We start from the raw sequence: 20,334 nt of genomic DNA on the forward strand, positions 1-20,334 counted from the left end.
ACAATAACAAATCCACCTCCTGCCTTTGCTATCCTTTCTGCCTTGTTTTATTTTCCTTTCTTGAGCTTATCACTACCAGGTATCTATTTGTTTGTGTGGATACATAATAGGTGCTTGTAAATATGTTTTGAATGGATGTGTGAATGAATGAAGGAGGCCTGGCAAAAGCACAGATTCTTTTGAAAGTAGCATCTGTCTAATGGGCGTCTTCTTTCTGGGGTGGAAGGCCACCCACCAGCTCCCAGTCGCTGGTGCCTCACACGGGATAGCTTTTCTGTGCTCCCTAGGCCCCACCAAGTGGTGTGGGGGAGAATGCAGGGCTGTCCCCAAGCCTCGGAGGTCCAGATCCCACTGATGGGCCTGGCAATTTGGGAAGGATTGAGGGTGTTGTCGGCTGGGCAGGCATTTGGACACAGGTCTTGAAAAGGAAGCAGAACGACTTCACAAGGGAGACCAAAAGCCAACCAAGCAGGCTGCCATCATAAACTGCCGAGTTTGCTGTCCTAGGTTTGTAGAGGATTTGTCTGGACTGATTTCCTCCGGGGAAACAGTAATGTGTGTCAGCAATTACTCTTTCAAGTCGAAACACTATCTTTATCACAGGGCACTCAGGCGCTCGCTCGCTCGCTCGCTCGCTCGGAGGGTTGTAGGGAGGGAAGGGGTGATAACCAGGGCCTTCCTGGGCCTGGGGCAGGGATGGGGGTAGGAGAGGGCCCAGGGCACCACCCCCCCACCATCTGGAGGGACCCCAGCCTGGGCATCTCACTTGAGACTCAGGAGCACCCCTGAGCTGGAGCTCGGGAAAGAGAGCCAAGCCACACAGGGCCGGTTTTACGCTTTTAGTTCTAAGATAGCGATCATGGGGGAAAATTCCCTGCGTTTGTGGAATCATAAATTTTTTAAAGTCTCTTGGCTCCACTTTTAAATTTAGTGCCTGAATAAAATGTTGGCTCGAGCTCCATATTTGATTATTAAAAATCATACTCAGGCCTGGGAGACAAGTATTTACACATCTGCCTGCTCATCTGAAGCCCCACATATCAAAATGTGGCTCACATCACAGTGTGGTTTCATGGGAAGAGAGGCACTCGGGAACCCAGCGCCACATTTGTTTAATGAGCGAGGCGGACTACAGACTCTTTAAGACTCTTTCTTGCTCTAATATTTGTGAGTACTCCCCGCTACACTTTCACCAAATCCATTGTTTGTTTTCTCCCTTGATTTTTAAAGAAATACATGGATGCATAGGTACGCACAGGCACGTGGGTGTGTGTGTGTGTGTGTGTGTGTGTGTGTGTGTGTGTGTGTGAGTTACTAAAGGAAAGATCTGGAAGGATACAGACCAGATTGAGAACAGTGGCTACCTCTTCCGAAGGAACCAGGATGGGAAGGGGTTGGGTCAGAGGAGACTTTAACCTTATACATTTGTTATACTTATACTTATATGTTTAATTTTTTTCCTAAGAACATGTGGTGGCATATTAATTAATTAGTTTTAAACCAGCACGTGATGACTGCAAATCATCCAGAAGCCAAAGAAAAGCATAAAAATGAAAATAAAAATGTACCCTTTTCTCCCACTCCAGAGAGGACACTGTTGGCGTTTTGGCACTTTTGTTTTAAGAAATGTGTCCCAATTAACGAGGTCCACTCACACAAGTTGTTCGTGTCCAGGTTATGAGGACATAGCTTTTAAAGACAGAGGAGAGGACATAGCTTTTAAAGACAGAGGGGAGCTCTGGTTTTGTTGCCAAAAGGGAGGATACACACATCCTTTCCCCCTAAATAAAAATCAACCATAAAATACCCCAAGGAGTGAGATGTGAAAAGTGTCCATTCTGGCCCATTTAAAAAAACATCTGTACATTTTATTTTGGCAGATTATGGATCATCAGAGTCCCAGGCATGATAAGTACTTACCCAAAGGAGGGAGAGGGGAGAAGTCACTAACTGGAAAAGGAGGCATGCAAGCCCTTGACATAAGGACGAAGCTTCTAATGTTTGTTTTAAAGGAAGTTTAGTAAAAAGGCAGCTGCCTCCCAACGGCTCCATTAGACCTGCAAAAATGCCATAAAAACACCTGTGGTTCAGGAACGCCTGACACGGCAAAATATATAGATTCCTTCAAAAAAACGGAAGAGCCCATAAACAGCTAATCTGTATTTGGGAAATTGTTTTCCATGAATTTTAACCGGACTTCATCAACACCAACAGCAACGAAGCGCACACACACGTTAAAAGCTTCAAAATGGAAAAAATGGACCACCATCAACTGGAAGAAAATTCTTTTAATATTAAATGATTCTCGAAATAACGCCCCGGATATGAATGCATGTACAATGGTGATTTAGAATGTTTCCAAAAAATCACAAAAGTCAAATGAGAGTGTGGGAGAGCAGCGGACTCTGCCCCCGTTTTGGAATGAAGGGTGGTTCTGGGTTGAGAGGAGGAGAGAGACTGGCCCCAGAGTCAGGGACTCCATACTGAGTGGGAACTGACCAAGAGGAGTCCTCAGCCAGACCGCAGCCAGGACTCCTGACACGCACATAAAGCAAACCTTGGGGGTAGCATCCGGATGGTCACTCTGCCCCCTGCTCTACCTAGCCTGCAACTCTGGGTCTTTGGGAGCCCAGTTCCCATTCAAGGAGCCTCCCAGTTTATGTGCCAGTTCTGGGTAACGGGAGGAGTACGTAAGGGCTTTGGAGTAAGGATGTGGGGGCCATACCCTTAAAGGCAGTATCTCTGTTTCTTTGCTTTACACACTGAATCTGTCATTTTAATCGTCTCCATAGCAACTCTACCCTCATAAACATAATTTCCCTGCTGGAAAAGCTGGGTCACAAATGAGAAAGACCTGATTCAAACACTAACCTCTTCATCCTGAAAACGGATTCATCATGGCTCAGGGTTAGCAGGAATGTCAAGGGTATCTAGTTCAACCCGCACCTGATGCTTGAATCTCCCGGATGACATCCTGTTAGACACTCTCCTCTTACACGCCCACAGAGGAGGGGAACTCGTTACCTCCTCACAGCCCAGAGTCGAGAGAGTCTCGGTAACTTTTCCTCCTACTGAGTTAAAATCCAGCTCTAAAAATCCTTCATCCAATGGTCTATGCTGTGGGGTCTCCATGACAACAGGCTGTCACATCTCCCTGGAGTCCCCCTCTGTATTTCTTCAACTGTTCCTCACATGTGTTTTTCTAGGTCCCTTTTCTGTGAGCTCATTGCCCCACCCCCTGCTCACCCCACCTCCCTCCACCCTGCCTTAGCGGAGAACCCCAGAACCACTAATGGGTGTCTACAATTCAGATGTTCAAGGCAATTTATGGCATAGACTGCATTAATCAGGACTCCTTCCATAATAAGTGACAGCAACCTGGCTCAAAAGCCCTTGTGTCAAAATAGGGAGTTGATTGGCTCACACCACGGGAAAGTCCAATGGTGGGTCTCAGGCATGGCTTGATCTATGGGCTCATGAATGTCCTCAGGGCTCAGGCTCATTATCTCCATCCATCCCCTGGGCTTCTCTCTGTGGGCAGCCAGAGTGGCAAGATGGCTGCCTGCGACTCCAGACTTGGGCTCTCCCAGCTCTGAGCCTGGCTGAGGAGAGGGCTCTCCTCATGGTTTGGGCCAAGGTTCTGGGTCTGACCATCACTGGCCTGAACTGAATCCTGTGCCCATCCCCGTACTGATAATGGAGGCCACAATATTGTGGAGCTCTGACTGACTGGGCGTGAGTCAACCCCCCACCCCTAGAGCTGGTGTTGGAGTCAACTCCCCCCCAAACCCATGAACCCAGAATGGGACTTGCCAGAAGAGAAGAGGAGTCCAGTTACCAGAAGGAGGGACAAGGGAAGCTGGGGGCTTGAATGGCCCTTACTCCAACTGAAGACATGCAGGTCCTGTTCAGGGGTCACTGACGGGGACAAAGAAAATATTCTTGAAGAGTTAGGGAAGAGCCTTGGCAGGTCATCTCTGCGGGTTGGGAATGTCCTTTGTAAGCACAGAAACAGCCAGACTCTCCCCTGAGGCTTTTGATAAAAGCTTTTCCTCACCAGCTCCTCAGCTTTAGCACCATCATTCACAGCTTTTGGGTTGTTGCCACGTTGTTCAGAAGGAAAGTTGATTTTTACACCTAAATTAGGTTACTTAAAAAAAAAAAAAACAACCCCAACACTAACTACTCTTCCTTTTCCCACCCCCTCCTCACTTTGTTCGAAGACAGTATTTCTTCTCTGGGACCCACGAGAGACTCTGGGCTCTAAATGCGTATCATGAGGATAGGAACTGAGTCCAAGTGGTGATACCAACATTTTCCTAAAGAGTGCTGTTACCAGAAGGTGGGTGGTGCTCGGGCTCCAGGTGGGGCTCTGCTAGGAAGTGAAAAAGAGCTCCCGTGGTCATGAAAGTGAAATCCCACTGGACTGGCTTCTTCCCCATGGGAGGGGGAGCAACAGTTTTGGGGACAGGGATCAACAGCAATGAGATTGTGCAGTCCCCAGTGACCAAGGGCCAGAGCCACGTGGCCCTCAAGCCATTCTAATGTTTCGATTAAAATTCTAGAAGACAGGTGAGGTATTCAGTGACTACAGTGACAAAACATCCCAGGTACACAGACACCGCCCTCTTTCAAGCTTGTTTGACCGAGACAAACACCCCAGGAGAAAAAGAAGTAAAAAGACTTAACCAGGCGGTTCATAAATGAATAAATACGGATGGAGATTCAACCTTCATAGCAATCAAGGGGTTTAAAACAACAAGATGCAATATTTTGGGCCTATCTAAAAGCTAAAGTTGTCGAAAGCAATAATGCCTGGGGCTGCTTGAAATGGGGGCACGTCCTCTTCCTGTATTCTGCTCAGGAGGGTATGGAGTGGTCCAGCTTTTCTGGAGGGCGCTTCGGCAATTTCTACAAAAAACTTCAAAAATATGCATGCCCTGTGACCTGGCAAGTCAACATTTAGGAATTATCCTGAAGCAGCTATCATACATATTTATAAAGCTTTATGTATATACATAATCACTGAAACCTTATTTGCAGTAGCAAAAAATTAACCAACTTAAATTTCTAAAAATAAGAGATTGGTTAAAAGAGCCATGAAAATCATATTTTAGAAGAATCTGGTGACATGGGAAGTGCTTATAATATACCTGATATTAATAAACAAATTGTGTGTATGTGTGTATGCATGTATGTATGTGTGTGTGGATATCTGGGAGAAAGATTGGAAGGATAATGTCCAGAATCTTAACCATGGTTATCTCTAGGTTTGGGATTATGGGCGTTTTTTTGTGTGTATTTTTCTATATTTTCTATCATAAAAAGCAATAATGTCGACAAAGGCTATTATTGATTGAGGACTTAACACATGCTGGGCATTGGGATAAACTCTTTTCACAGATTAATTTACTATACCCACTACCTTATGAGAAAGGTCTTATAACTGTACCCATTTTACAGATGAAGAAACTAAGAGGATGTGCCCACTCAAAGCCCATGCCTGTCTTCTAGTCTGTGCTCTGGAGCCCAACTTTCTCTGCCAAAAAGGCCCTGTTGTGGGTGAGCCTACAGAGCAGGGCCCATGAGGACAGTGGGAGAGATTCCTACCTGTCATCCTGGTCCTTTTTTGTTAGCTAATGCTCACCTGGTATGTATTCTGAGCCTTCTTCCCCTGCCCTTTTTTATCCTTTAAGAAAGAAGCAGAGAACAATGAAGGAAGCACCCTACTTTGGCTGTCTGACCTTGGGCAAGTCACTTCCCCTCCCTGAGCCTCAGAGTTTCCAGCTGGGGTTAAACTTGCGGCTCTCATGCTCAATGATACTATTCACTTAAAAAAAAAAAAAAAATCCTCAGGGGGATTGGTAGGAGGTGAAATAAGCCAGTTCTCTTTCTTCAGGCCCCAGACCTGGAGCCTTCCGAGACACAATTTATGAAATCCATTCATTCATCTGCTCATTCATACCACTAACGCCTGTGGGCCCCTTTCACGCATACATTCGCCTTCAATCCACAAGGGCCGTACAGACTAGGTGTGTATTAAATGAGTCGTTATTGACCTTCTGATTTCGGGAAAGGGGTACATTTGTATATAGCTTCATCAGCCGCGAGATGAGAAAAATCAAAGACAATGAAGGTTTTGTTGGTGTCCTTTTTGAACCCTCCTGGTGAGTTTAGTTTCAGAATCAGCTCTTGTTTAATTTGCCTCCGTGCCCCCACCTGCTGAGCACAAGTGAGGTCCTGTGGGTAGCGCCCGGAGTCGGCTGGTATCCGCAGTCTATGCATGTATTCAACCGAGTTCTAACCCCGCTATCCCGCTGCATGGACGCTGATGAGGTGGCTGCCAAGGGAGTACATTGCATGCAAGTGCGAGGTGCGGGGGAGAAGCCTGGAAAGAAGGGCCCCTGGGAGTACACATAACCCCATGGGAGTGAAGGAGCACTTAAGCCCCATGCTTAAAACCCTCCAACAGCAGCCCTGGGAATTTAGGCTAAAATTCAGACCCCTCCCCTGAGGCCCACAGACTGAAATCCTGCCCACACGTCTGATGTCCCCTCTACTCACCTCTCCAGCATTTTCAGCTCCGGCGCCCTGGCCTTTTTTAGCCTGCAGGGACCAACCAGTCTTATTCTCACCCGCTGACCTTCGCTACTGCTGTCCCTTCTGCCTGGAATGCTCTTTTTCCAGATCTTCTCAAGGCTGGCTTCTTCTGGAGGCGACATTCAGGTAGCCACAAAAAAGCAAGGGACCTGGTTTGTCTCCACTGAGGATCCCCAGCACCTAAAACAATACTTGGTCCATAGCAGGCCCTCTCGGTAAACTTTTGAGACATGAAGATTTCTTCCAGGAGACATCCCCGAGGTCTGCCTGGAGGAGGGGGGCATGTGAGTCGGGCCCAGAACACTAAGCAGGTCACTGGGCCTCCCTTCCTCTGGCCTGCTTCACATTTTTTCCATTTGGACACACGCTCTTTCCCAGGATGACCTCATCCATGTGTCTACTGGACCTCAGCTACTATCTTTGCCCCACAACGCCGTTTCGCGGTCCCTCCTTTCCCCTCCTTTTGTCCATTCTCAGCTGTCCTATTTCTGGTGCTTAATTACAGTCCTGCTATGTAGACAATGATGATGCCATCATTCTCAAAAGATGATTGTGTCTGCTCGCTCTTTTGTCCAGAGCAGAAAGACGGCAAGACTGTCCAGGTCAGAGAAATGAGTGCCGTATTGGTTAGAAACCGTTTCGGGAGGCACTCAGAGGACACTGTCCCCAGGCTCACCCAAATGGCACACGTAGCTTCTGATCTTCTCGGGGCAGGATGTCTTACTAAATTATTTACAATTTTTAGACCCAAGACCCCCCTTTTTTTAGAAGCTTTTAAAACAGGTTGTGTTTTGTTTTGTTTTTGATTTAAACGACCGGAACTGGAGATTTTCCCGCCAGCAGCAAATTTAGACACTAAATAGTTTGGGTGGGAAAAGTGCTCTCGCGTCCAGCTCCTGCTTAGGATCTGGCAAAGAGAGCCGTTGCTTTCATTGGACACAACAGGCAAAGGGCCAGACGCTCAAACTTTTCAAGGCCCTTCAAAAATGGCTGGGGACCCAGGGGGAAAAGAAGTCACTGGCTCCAATCACCTGAAAATAAATAATAATGTTATAAACAGAACCAGAAAATATTTTCCCGTTCTGTACGTGGGGCGGGGTGGGGGGGAACCCAAAGAACCCCAAACTTGCATCTCACGTGGGCCGTGAATGTATTTGGCTTGGTACAGTCTCAGAAGGGACAATGCAAGGAAGATCAGTTCGGTCTGTAAGGGGTCTTTCAGGGCCTCGCTGCTAAACAGGGTCGCCATTCCCTGGTCTCTTGACCCCTCCGGAAGCCCCTTGCATGCTTGGAAGAGAAAGCTTTCGTGGTGGTACGGGGAGAGGCTTTTATTTCTCCCCCATAAATCGGAGAGTTTAAACTTCACTGGCAAGAGGAAGATTTAAGAATTAAAATGATGAAAACTTATAAAATCTTTCCAACCGGACGGTAATTGCAGTAATAATCCCCTTTGTTATAGAAGCTACTGTATTATGGGTGACCTTGACTTCTATTATGTACTGTTACCTTTAGCTCAGGATCTATAACTCAGGGGACTATTAATTATCTTGCCATAAGTGCCGGCCTGAGTGGGGGGACTTTCTGGAGAAGTAAATGCCACATCAATATGAAGTGGATCTTCTCGGCTAGCCGCTTGACGGCTGTTATCAGTGATTAGGGTTCAGCAACCCATGGTCAAAGCCAAGAGATTATTCCTGCTAAGGTTCCACGCCGCCTCAAACTTTTCTCACCGCTGTGACCTCTATCTGTGATTTACCCCAGTGTGCAAAACAATACAGTTTACATATACAATTTAAACACTCCGACTTTTCCCATCAACCACATCCGTGGGGTGTGTGCTCTGCTGCTCAGAGTTTTGTAAAAATAAAACGCTGTTTTCAAATATTTTTTTTTCCTTGGGGTATTTTTTTTTCTTCCAGTTGATGGTGGAATTAGGTATTCCCTGTGGATTTAGGTATTCCCATCTTCTGTCCTTTATTACCATCAGGATTGAGGATGTTAATTAAGCCTCTATCCAGCTCAATAAGTGTGGAATATGCTATGTTGGGGGCAACACGAAGAAGATTATTTTTTTTTTAAATGAGCTAGAAATGGGGCAAAAGAAGGGCATTTTGTTTGCCATCATTTTCTTAAAAGGGCGAGCCGGAGCTGATGTTCTGACTACCCGGCATCCGTTGGAAATTTTATCCTTCGATTTCAATCTTCGGTTACAGCCAAGGAACTATTCCGAGAAGTTCTCAGCGATCTTGACTAACCCCAAAGCGAAATTTCCATCTCCCCCTCCCCAACGCCCTAATTGAATTTCGGGGTCGGTTATGTTTCGCATGGGCATCCACCCCACATCAATGGCATACATTCAAAAAGAATCTTATGGAGTGGATCAGATAAATATGGGCTGCAAATGTGCTGATTTACCCCAGCTTGTAAAACAAAACAATTTACGTATACAATTTAAGCATTCTTTCTAGTTTTTCATAAACCACATCCCTTGGGTGTATAATTGAGATTTCCTTGCCACCCAGAAGATAGCGAGATAGGCCGCTCCGCTTTGTTCCTCTTCTGCGGGAGGGCGGCTGGAGCCCCGGAGCCGCCGCTTAGCAGCTTCGGATTCGCCGCTGACAGATGCTGGACCCGCGGGCGACGCTAGGGAGCAGACTGACACCAAAGATCGTGGGTGTGCGGCAGACACCCCAGCTGCAGAGGCGGAAGCCCCTGCAAACAGAAGCCTTGTCAGTTTCCTTCTTTACCGAGGCTCTGTCAATGGCCAAAGAGTGGGAGAAGCTGAAGCGAGCACAGAGGAAGGGGGCGCGTTTCATGCTCAACGGGCTCGGCAGGCTTGAGCCAACCCGCCCGGAACGGGGACCTCGTGTAAGATGCAAGAGCCACGGCCAAGGAGGAAGGGGATTTTTTTTTTTTTTTTTTTTTTTTTTCCCCTATCTTGGTTCTGCGGTGGTTGAGCCCTGGAGGAGAGGATGTAGATCTTCCCATAAGTGAGGCTGGGGCCCGTCCAAGTACCTGAAATCTACTTCCATGAGTCAAAGGATTCGGGGAAGCTTTTTCCTAACGGAGATCAGAATAAACCGTAGTGAGCCAGCCCATTCTAATCTGTAGGGGAATCAGTAGGGGAATAAACGAGCAATGAAGAACTAGCGAACTAAAGAATAAAAATAACAGCCTACAGTGGAATATGAAAAGGGAAGAATTAGACTGTCAAGTGGACGAAGCAAGTTGTAGATTTTACAAACGCCCTGGTGATGTCTATGCTTGGCGCCCGGGGTCTCTATAGAGGTGGAAAATGTACCCAAATGAGGGCGAGAAGGAGACGTAACAACGTTCAGTCCAGTCTCTGGAGAAGGTGGAGGGGAAGGAGAGGGGGAGACAGGGTGGGGAGAAAAGAAACATCAGTTTTATGGGCATTGTTTTATTTTTATTAAAGTAATGTGAAGCAAATATGACATTTAAAAAATATTCGTTCTTTCTGGGTTGTGAAAAGTGGTTTGTTTTTATTGTTCTTTGTACCTTCTTGTATTTAAAACAATTTTTTCTTTTTTTAGAATAATAACTGGAAACATGGATGTGTCAATCACAGACAGAAATTCACTTTCAAGGGCTTAGGCCTTAGGTCCATAAGCCCCCAAGTCAGACTAGGGCTCAAAAGTTGTAGAAAACAGTCACCTTTATAATTTTAAATTGCACCATTTGGGTATAATTGGGTCCCTTCCCCCCTTCCCCTCTCCTTTTAGTCAAATTAAACTTATTGATTAGAACCCATTAGTATGTAATGGATTGTTAATTTGACTCTTTTTACAAATCATATTTATCTGCACCAATAAAATATTTGGATTTAATATTCATATGTCACATTTATGGTGATGTTGATTGAGGGCCAAGCAATTTGAAGTGAAAGCAGACAACTTGTCCTTTACTCGCGCAAGGGAAAATGCACAATTAGCTACACGAACACTTCCAAAGGTGGAAGGCTTACATAGGAAAAAAAAATTTAGAGAAAAGGAGAGAAATGTCCCCCTACTTTTTGTTTTGTTTTGTTTTGCCAAGTTGAGAGAAACTCCATGGAGTACATACTCTTCGGCAATAGAACAGAAGGGGGGCACCCCAAAATAAATTCAATTTATTTGTAACGTGGTTGCAAAGTCTCTGCTGGGAACAAGAATCAGATTTTTGGCAAACATCAGTTGAGCTGTGGCCTCTTGTAGTCATTTCTCTTATGGAGGAAGATAGAGCCCAAAGAAAGATCAACTCCTTGCCTCCTTTTGCTAGCAGAGGGCACTTAAGCATGCAGGTGCTTAAAGGCAAAACAGGAATATATTCTCTGCGTAGTTCAAACACAGTATATATTAACGGAATACTGCAGGTGATATGGCTGCTGGGGATGAAGGACAAAATATTGAAAATTGCTACCATTTAATGAGTGCCTACTCGCTGTGTGGCTCTTGGGATGGTGGTAAAAATATTTAACAACTAATACAGCATGAGCATCAACCAGGTAGAGTGGATGTCAGCTGAAAACAAAGCAGCTGGTAAGTCTTACTGGTGTACCGGCTGAGTTTCTGTCCTGCTTGTTTCTCGAACAGGAAATGCTATATCTAAGTCCTTAATGCTCAATTATGGGAGCTGTATTTGTCTGGGCTAATAATGTCTTTGATCTTTCTTTCTTTCTTTCTTTCTTTCTTTCTTTCTTTCTTTCTTTCTTTCTTTCTCTCTTTCTCTCTTTCTCTCTCTCTCTCTCCTCCCTCCCTCCCTTCCTTCCTTCCTTTTTTTTTGCTTTTAAAAAACTCTATTTTTTATATTTGTACCAGGCATAATGCAGATAGTTTTCCTGTTTTGTTTTGGTTCTTGTTTTTTCCAAGCCATTCTAAACCTTTTGAGAAGCAGGCAGGGTATACACGGTGTAAATAAATAAAAAATAAATACATGCTTTTCCTGATCCTGGCCAAATCCCATTACAAAGAGAACCAAGGCACCTTCAGAATTCCTTTATTGCCTAGGGGTTGTCCTATCAATATTGTATAAAGCAAGCAGGTCATTGGCTAGGCCTTGGGATTCTTTCTGTTATTTCAAGGGTTTGGGATGATATTTGTTGTAATGAGAGCCAATCTGTAAAAATAAAATTTCTTTTTTTGTCAGGTGGTAACAACAACAAAAAAGGTTTGCACAGCCAGTGATGGGCAATGACAATATTTGGTCCATGGTCTTTGCAGACAAAGAGCTTGGCTGGTCATCATTAACGATGGAGCACGATTGCTACAACTTTTTTTGACAGCCAGCTTCGGTAGAAACTATATACAGCCTATTGTCAAGTCATTTTACTGAGCTCAGGAAATTTCCATTTGTCATTTAACAGCCATGTGTCAGAAGCAAGATGCTTTGAACACGAATTGTGATTTGTTTTTCAATTATCTTCTAAAAATGCATGCCCTTCCACTAGTATGAAACGACCTAATTTTTTAACCTTTATTTAAAAAAAAAATTAACATCCAAGTTTTCAGATTGAATAGCATCTTCATTTTTTTTTTTCCTTTCTAAGAAACCCAACCCCCTTCGTGAGCAGTCATTATTCTAGATAAGTATATGGCGAGCCAGGATATAGAGAGGAAGCTGGAAGTTTCCCTGGACTCAGCAGAAATTTGGTGTCAGAGGCAGAAATATCCCCTTGTAAGTGCCTGGCTAATAGTTCCTCCTGCTCTCTGCCCACGTTCTAGGGGACAAGGTGATGCTATGGCTCTGGACTGAACTGTAAAATCCTAGAGGACAGGGAATAGATTGCATTTGTTTATTTCTCTCTGCAGGACCTAACAAAATAAGCATCTGTCGATTACATGGTAAATTCGGGGATGAGAAATATTCTTTTTTTTCTTTTTTCTTTAAAAAATTTTTTTTAAAGATTATTTATTTATTTATTTAACAGAGATAGAGTATAAGTAGGCAGAGCGGCAGACAGAGGGAGAGGGAGAAGCAGGCTCTCTGCCGAGCAGGGAACCCGATGAGGGGCTCGATCCCAGGACCCTGGGATCATGACCTGAGCCGAAGGCAGCCGCTTAACCAACTGAGCCACCCAGGCGCCCCAAGAAATATTCTTAAAATCTTGACCGAATTACTTCAAACTCTGGCATCCCTGTTTCATCATAGCCGGACCCAGTGTCATAGTATTTTGAAGATTATTGAAATGTTGGGTAGCCCTTCTGCTGTTTGGCTGTTGGAGAGACTGAGCAATGCAGCGAAAACATTTCTAAAATATATAATAATGGTATATGTGGTAAGTTATACTCCCTCAGGCAAAGATGTTGTATAAACCACCAAGTATTTGGCCACTGCAACACTGAAAACATCTTAAGACCCTTAAATACCATGAGATTTATAAATATTTTTAGTAGTTAAATGAATTTAGCTTTGAAAGTTGCCCAATATTCTGTGAGGTTGGAGATTGGAACCTGTTTTTCTTTTTTTGGATTTGAATGTGCTTCATTTAGGTTGATGCAAGCATGTTAGTATGGGTACTTAATGGCATATCATAAAGGATTTAACTTAATTCCACCATAATGAATTAATTCTCTCAGTGACACTGTTTTCATTATAGATTTAATGACATCACCTTGGCCAAGATTCAGGAATTCAGAACTCTGAGTTACTCTGAATTATCTGAAAACGAAAATGGAAAGATGATTCTGCTTTGTGTCTACGTGTACTCCAACTGCGGATAAGAACGTCTATTATTTTGAGTAGTCGAGTTAAAAATAAAACTCTTAACACCAGTGAGGAAATTGGATTCCGCGTTCTCTTAAATTGTCTTTAGGGACATTCATTTTATAAAACATGAAACCAGGAAGAAGAAGAAAGCCCTAGCGTTTCTTTTCATTCGCTTATGTCATGATTATTCGTTGTAAACATAAATGGGTAAATATGCAATCTCAAATCATAATTCAGAAGCAAGTTTTCACCAGCTAAAGAAAAGAGGGGAGCGGGTGTAAAAATATTTATGTTGCATTTTCGAGGACTGTGTTTGATTTCCTTTCGGGTTTGTTTATTTTGTGGAATTAGAGGGATGGTGCCTCCTATTTTTACAGGCTTGTATTGTTACCCCAGGAATGCTTTGGTAGAAGCAAAATTAGAAACAAATTTCGTGTGTTCTCCAGTGCCTTTCAGACCTTAAAGGACAGGAACAAAGTGTGGTGGTTTGTCATGAGAACCCCAGGAAGCCACAAGGAAATGGAGCTTACGAACCAAATTGTTCAAAATGGGAAAGAAATGAAAAATGTGCAGCAGATGCTCCCAGCCCAGAAGTGGAAGTTTCAGGAAGAGGGGACCACCAGTAATGCTAATTGGCCTTGAACAAGGACTGTTGGCACTGAGACATGAGACAGAGTCCTGTTTCCCTCTGATTCTGTTCCATAGACAACTTTCCAGGATTTGAAATTGATAATTGTAGACACAAAGATACCCTCGGCCTAATGTACCAGGCTATTGAAGTCATGGGCGTCACCCCACATGTCTGCATGCGTGCAGATGGTTCCTGCCAGGTTCAATCAAATTGGAAAACCCAAAATCTGTATTTTTTTTTCTTCAGACTATTGAAAGGCCCCGGTTGTCAGTGCCCTGGGTGTTGAAATGAGAAACGTTATGCTGAGTTTTTTTAGAAGTGTTTCTTATGCTCGTAGACCAGCGACACCCAAAACTTAGTTCTTTGGGCTAAATTCTGGGATGGGAAAATAGAGCCAGTCAGTAGAAGAATCAAGTCGGAATTAGTGAAATGCTTTAGCAGAGCACATGTAATTTCTGATTTCCACCTGTCAACAGAACTTCTCCTTTAATCAGTTAAGTGTTTGTTTATTAACTTAGTGATTTCCAAACATCACACAGGTATGATTTTTGGGTACATCCAAGTACCTCTTGCACTGCCATTTACCTGTTTTTCTGTTTAAACAGACTTATATCTTATTTATTTATTTTTTAATTATTTAAAAAGTATTTATTTATTAGAGAGAAAGTGAGAGAGAAAGCATGAGCAAGGAGGAGGGGCAGAAGAGAAGGGAGAAGCAGACTCCTTGTTGAACAGGGAGCCCAACACAGGGCTTGATCCCAGCACCGTGGATCATGACCTGAGCCGAAGGCAGACCCTTAGCTGACTGAGCCACCCAGGCGCCCCTACAGACTTACTTTTTAAATTAAATACATTTCTTTTAAAAAGAAAGTTTATATCACTGCCATGAGTGGAAGAAAAAAAAAAAAAAACCCAAAACCAACGACATCACTTACCTCCTATACAAAGCAACCATTAAAATAACTGTTGCTGGCCTAGGATTCCCTGAGCCTTAGACCTTCTCTTTCTTCATTAAAAGGGAGATGCTCCTGTGTCAGAAAGGTATTAAAATGTGCTGGTGCTGGTGGAGAATACTCTTTGATAATCAGAAGGCTGCAAAGAGCAGTGAAGAAGGACTAACCTATTTGACCCAAAGTGCCTACAGTGTCCCCATTTCTCTGGGCTGGAACCAGTGACCAGTCTTAGCCTTCAGAGGCTTATGTCTGCTGGGTGAAAAAATACCTCCCCATCAGAACTGATCTCTACATCTATATTATTTCTATAGATATATACTGAATTTTATAGAATACATCTAAATTCCATAGGAATTTAGAAAAGTTAATTAATAGCTACAACTTATTGCGTGCTCATTAAGTGCAGGCACTGTGCTAAATGCTTCTCATGGGCCCTCATTGAACCCTCATGTGAAATCTACTTACACGGGCATCCCACGTTACAGATGAGGAAACCGAGAAGTTAACAGGCCCAAAGTCACACAGGTGACAGCCTGATTTAGGCTGCGTACAGCATAGGAAGTCCTAGTGTCTATGTTTTACAATAAATAACACTTGTTTATATTTGGTATTTGGTTCGTAGGCAAATACGTGCTCCCTTCTAGAAAAACATCTGGCCTTTTGTATTGGTTAATTATTGTCCCAACGATACTGTGTAACAAGCCAGGCTAGAACTCAGTGACTCGAAACAACAATCATTTATCATTGCTTATATAACTGTGAGACGGCTGGAGAGATTCTGCCGAGCCTGCTCTGCTCCACATGTCTCTCATCCTTTCCCTGGGACCAGCAGGCTCACCAGGGTATGACTTCAGAACGGTGACAGAGAAGCAAAAGAGTAAGCCTCTCTTTGCAAGCACAGGCATGCAAGCCCATTTCAAGCCTCTAGTCATACTGTGGCTAAGAACATTCCACTGGCCAAAGCAAGTCACAAGGCTGAACACAAAGTCACGGGGCAGGGAAATATACAACAAATACGAAGGGCATGGACACAGGGAGAGGCGATGAATCAGGCCAATGATGCAAAATCTCCCTCTTTTTAATCATAGGGGTATATCTCCCTCTTGTTTGTTGTTATAACTTTATGGTTACTTATTTTTCTTTTTAAATACAAGAAGTATCTCAGTCCAACCCCTGTTCCTTGGCAAGAATATCGAGCCACAGAAAGGTGGAGGTTAGAGTTCCTAAGTATTTAATGCTGCTCTGTTGGTTTCTACCATGAAGAAACTCCAAGGAGAGAAAAATGACTTTTCCAGGTCAAAGAATGAATGAGTGGCAGAGGGTGGAGCAGACCCAGATCTCTCCACTCCTGCCTGCCCAGCACACCTCCTGCTCTGCAAAATCAATGGGGTCAGAATCAGTGAGATTTTCTTGATGCTTTTTTTCAAGTAAACAAGGGAGCTATTGAACTCTACAGAGAACAAGATATCTTATTTGAGTTAAAAGAGCAGCACAATAAAAATATTTAAAGAAGTCCCTATAGACATATTTTGGATCCATCCCTTCACTGTAACTGAAATTAGATGTTACCAATGAACACAGGCTTACATTTAAGCTAGTGATTTCGAGGATTGATTTGTACTGCCTTAAAGTGTTTTAAAAGCAAAAGTGTTAGTAAAATCATGTACATCATGTCATTTCAAATATGCGACCCTCAAGACATGGAAATGTTTTCATTTTAAGCCTTGATGGGGTTTCCTTTTTCTTTCTTGATGACATGCAGTTGATTTCACTTTGGTAGGATTCACTCTGTCCAAAGCTGGAAAAGAAAGCAGCATGTTCATGAAAAAGAAACACCAAGTACTGAGCCCTGCTTTGCTTGGACCCAGAGTCTGAAGATCAAACTTATCCTCGCCAGACAAACCTTCCCTTCCCCCCCAGCCCCCCGAAGCAGGATATGACAGGTGGTCCCAAGTCTGGAGCAGCAGCTGAGTCATCCTGCCTGTTCTGCCCACCACACCGTGAGCACCATCCCCCCCATGCTCCAGCTGCAAGCACTCTGTCTGTGCAACATCGAGGTTTTTAGAATCCCTGCCAGCACACATGGACCACAACTGGGGCAGAATCAGAATTTCCAGAGCTAGAAAGATCTCAAAGATCATCTGGATGGAGGCTCTCATTTTAGGTGGGAGTAGAGGCCCAGAGGAGGAAAGCATCTTGCCCCAGGCAGTATAGCTTGGTAAATGGTTTAGCAGAGATTTGATCTGGTGATGTAATTTATGGAGGTGATGGTCTCCTTTCGTAGGGAGAGCTCCTTGAGGGCTGGGTTTCTGCTGATTTCATCTCTGTTATCCCTATTAACATATTAGTGTCCTTAGGATTGACACAAGATTCCTGGCTGCTCGGTGAGTCATTCCCTGGGCACTTAGTACCGTCCTGTGCCAGCCACAGGCAGAACTTGGTAAACGTGAACTGAAACCAGTCCCTACATTTGCGTTATGTTTTATGCTTTTAAAAAGCATTTTACAAGTTGGAGTTGTATGCTACCAGTTCAGTAATTCCACATTCCCTGGGAATGACTTAAAAAGAAAAAAAAAATAGGGGTGCCTGAGTGGCTCAGTTGTTAAGCGGCTGCCTTCGGCTCAGGTCATGATCCCAGGGTCCTGGGATCGAGCCCCGCATCGGGCTCCCTGCTCTGCGGGAAGCCTGCTTCTCCCTCTCCCACTCCCTCTGCTTGTGTTCCCCCTCTCACTGTGTCTCTGTTAAATAAATAAATAAAATCTTTAAAAAAAAGAAAAAAAGAAAAAAGAAAAAATAGTAATATTTAAATTTATTTAATATTTAAAATATTAAGACAGAAAGATGTTCATGACAGTGATTTTAATAACGGTGCAAGGTTTGAATCAGTGCTAAGGTCCAATCATACGGGAGTGTTGAAGTAAGTGATGGTTTCATGCGGCCATTTCAATGAAGCAAAAATTCTTATGTGATAGTATTAAATAGAAAATAAGATGCAAAACTATATATACCCTATGATCACAACCTGAAAATGCATTTTCCCCCCAAAAACCCAACCCCAAGTCATGAATGTCAAAAAGCTAGGAAAACCCCACATCATTGATTGTCTTGGATTGGGTAGATTCTAGTAAGGGTTTTTAAAAACTGCATTGAGGAGTTTCCTTATCTTGTTTAATGAGCATTTATTCTAAAACCATCCTCTTATTTCAAAAGAAAAATCACACCACCATATATTATCTTGTTTGATCACGGCAGTCTCCTAGCAGCCCAGATAAAGCACACTTCATCATCCCCCATTGCATATACAATGGGACAGAAGCTCAGAGATTTTTTTTTTAAGATTTTATTTATTTATTTGAGAGAGAGCGAGAGAGCGCATGTGCGAGAGAGCACGAGGGGGGTGGGAGGGGCAGAGGGAGAGGCAGATGCCCTACTGAGCAGGTCCCAGGACCCTGAGATCATGACCCCAGCCGAAGGCAGACGCTTAACCGACTGAGCCACCCAGGCGCCCCTGAGGTTTTTGTTTTTTAAACTTACTCCTACCACTGAGTGTTGGAGCTAAATTCACACTCAGATTTCCAGGCTCCTGCCCGATGCTCCTGCACTGTCCCCCTGCCTGACCACACTTGCTCTTCAGGCTCACCCAATAGGACGGCATGCTTTGCGACAACTGTGAAAAACCAGCACTTCGTTCCATCACACTGGCCAGTGATAGGACCCTCTCCCGTTTTCCTGCGTCTTTACACCCCCTAATAACATTCGTGTCTCAGTTGCAACACCCATTTAGCTGTCGTGGCTAGGGAAATCACTAGAGAGCTCTTTTTAAGATTCTTTTCTCAAAACCTAGAACAGACACAGAGTCTTGAAGCTCTATCACGTGGCTATTATTATTCTCATTGTAGAGATAAGGAAACTGAGACCCAGAGAAGGTAAGCAACTCTCCCGGGGTTAGCCACCTAGTAAAATCCAGCACGGGCAACCCCCAAGTCCACACCCTTGGTCATTCTGCCACGATCTGTCTCCCAGACATACCTGATAATAAGAAATCCATGTGGTTATGAAGAAACATAGATTCCCGAGTCTCCCCTGTCCATCAGGATTCAATAGTTCTTGGGTGGGGCCTGGGAATCTGGATTTTAAGACACACCTATGTGAGTCTCCTGATGCTATAACTGTATTGTCTCATTTTAATCTACTGTCTCGAACCATGAGAGACGATGGACTCTGAAAAACAAACTGAGGGTTCTAGAGGGGAGGGGGGTGGGAGGATGGGTTAGCCTGGTGGTGGGTATTGAGGAGGGCACATTCTGCATGGAGCACTGGGTGTTATGCACAAACAATGAATCATGGAACACTACATCTAAAACTAATAATGTAATGTATAAAAAAATAAAGAATAAAAGAATAAAAAAATAAAAATAAAAATAAAATAAAAAAATAAAAAATAATCTATTGTCTCATTTTAAGGCCCTACACGCAGAGTCTGCTCAGCAAACATAGACCTCTATATCCCTCCTCCTTGCTCTCTCCTACGCCTGAACTCAGCCATGCCTTTAAGAGGTGGGGTTAGCCAAACCCAGCCCAGTCTTCATGTACTGGGGAAAAAAGAATGATTGCTCTCTTCTCAACCCAAGGAAAGGGGAGGTCAGAAATGTAGTGTGATTGGGCATTTTGGGGAAAACATGTGAAAAAAAAACCCCAAATCAAACCCTAGGCAGTTGCCATTGGGAATCATTAAAATTCTACTCAAATATATCAGAGATTCAGAATATTCCTTAGCCTGAGTGTCCTATGGGAGGAGGCGCTGTTACTGTTGCCTTTATTTTTGTAATTTTCATCTTACGACCAGGATTAGGGCCAATAACTTGTTGGAGACAATGTGCCATGATGGAACAGTGCCAGACTGAGATTCGGGAGATCTGGGCACACCTGCTAAATGGCATCCTTGAGAAAAACATTCCTGGCTCAGGCCTCTGTTTTCTAGCTCTGAAATGGGTGGACATGGTCCCCTCGAAAGCCCTGTGATCTCTGGCAACTGTGAATTAAACAAATCAACAAACTAACACAAACAACAAATAAAACCAATAAAACAAAAACAAATAAGAACTCACAACACTTCTAACCTGCATCATGCCCAGTTCGGAAAGCCTTCCTAGTGGGTCAGCCCTGATGTATTTTTCTGAGAAGGCATTCAGCAAATGTTCTTTGGGTCCCTTTTCTGTGCCAGGAAACTTGGGACAAAATTTCTTGAGCCTTCCGTAATCCCACTGAAAACAAAGCTGAACCAAACAGAATATTATGACCTTATGTGTTTACAGTCTAGTCGGGGGTGAGGGGAAGATAATTAATGAATCACATAAATAATGGATACATATTTGATATATATATGTATGTATGTATATTATACCAATGTGTAGAAACTCCAATAACATACTAATATTATTGGTG

Source organism: Mirounga leonina, unplaced genomic scaffold, assembly GCF_011800145.1.
Source record: "Mirounga leonina isolate KUSES-001 unplaced genomic scaffold, KU_Mleo_1.0 Mir_180, whole genome shotgun sequence".
In the NCBI taxonomy this organism is placed as follows: domain Eukaryota; kingdom Metazoa; phylum Chordata; class Mammalia; order Carnivora; family Phocidae; genus Mirounga; species Mirounga leonina.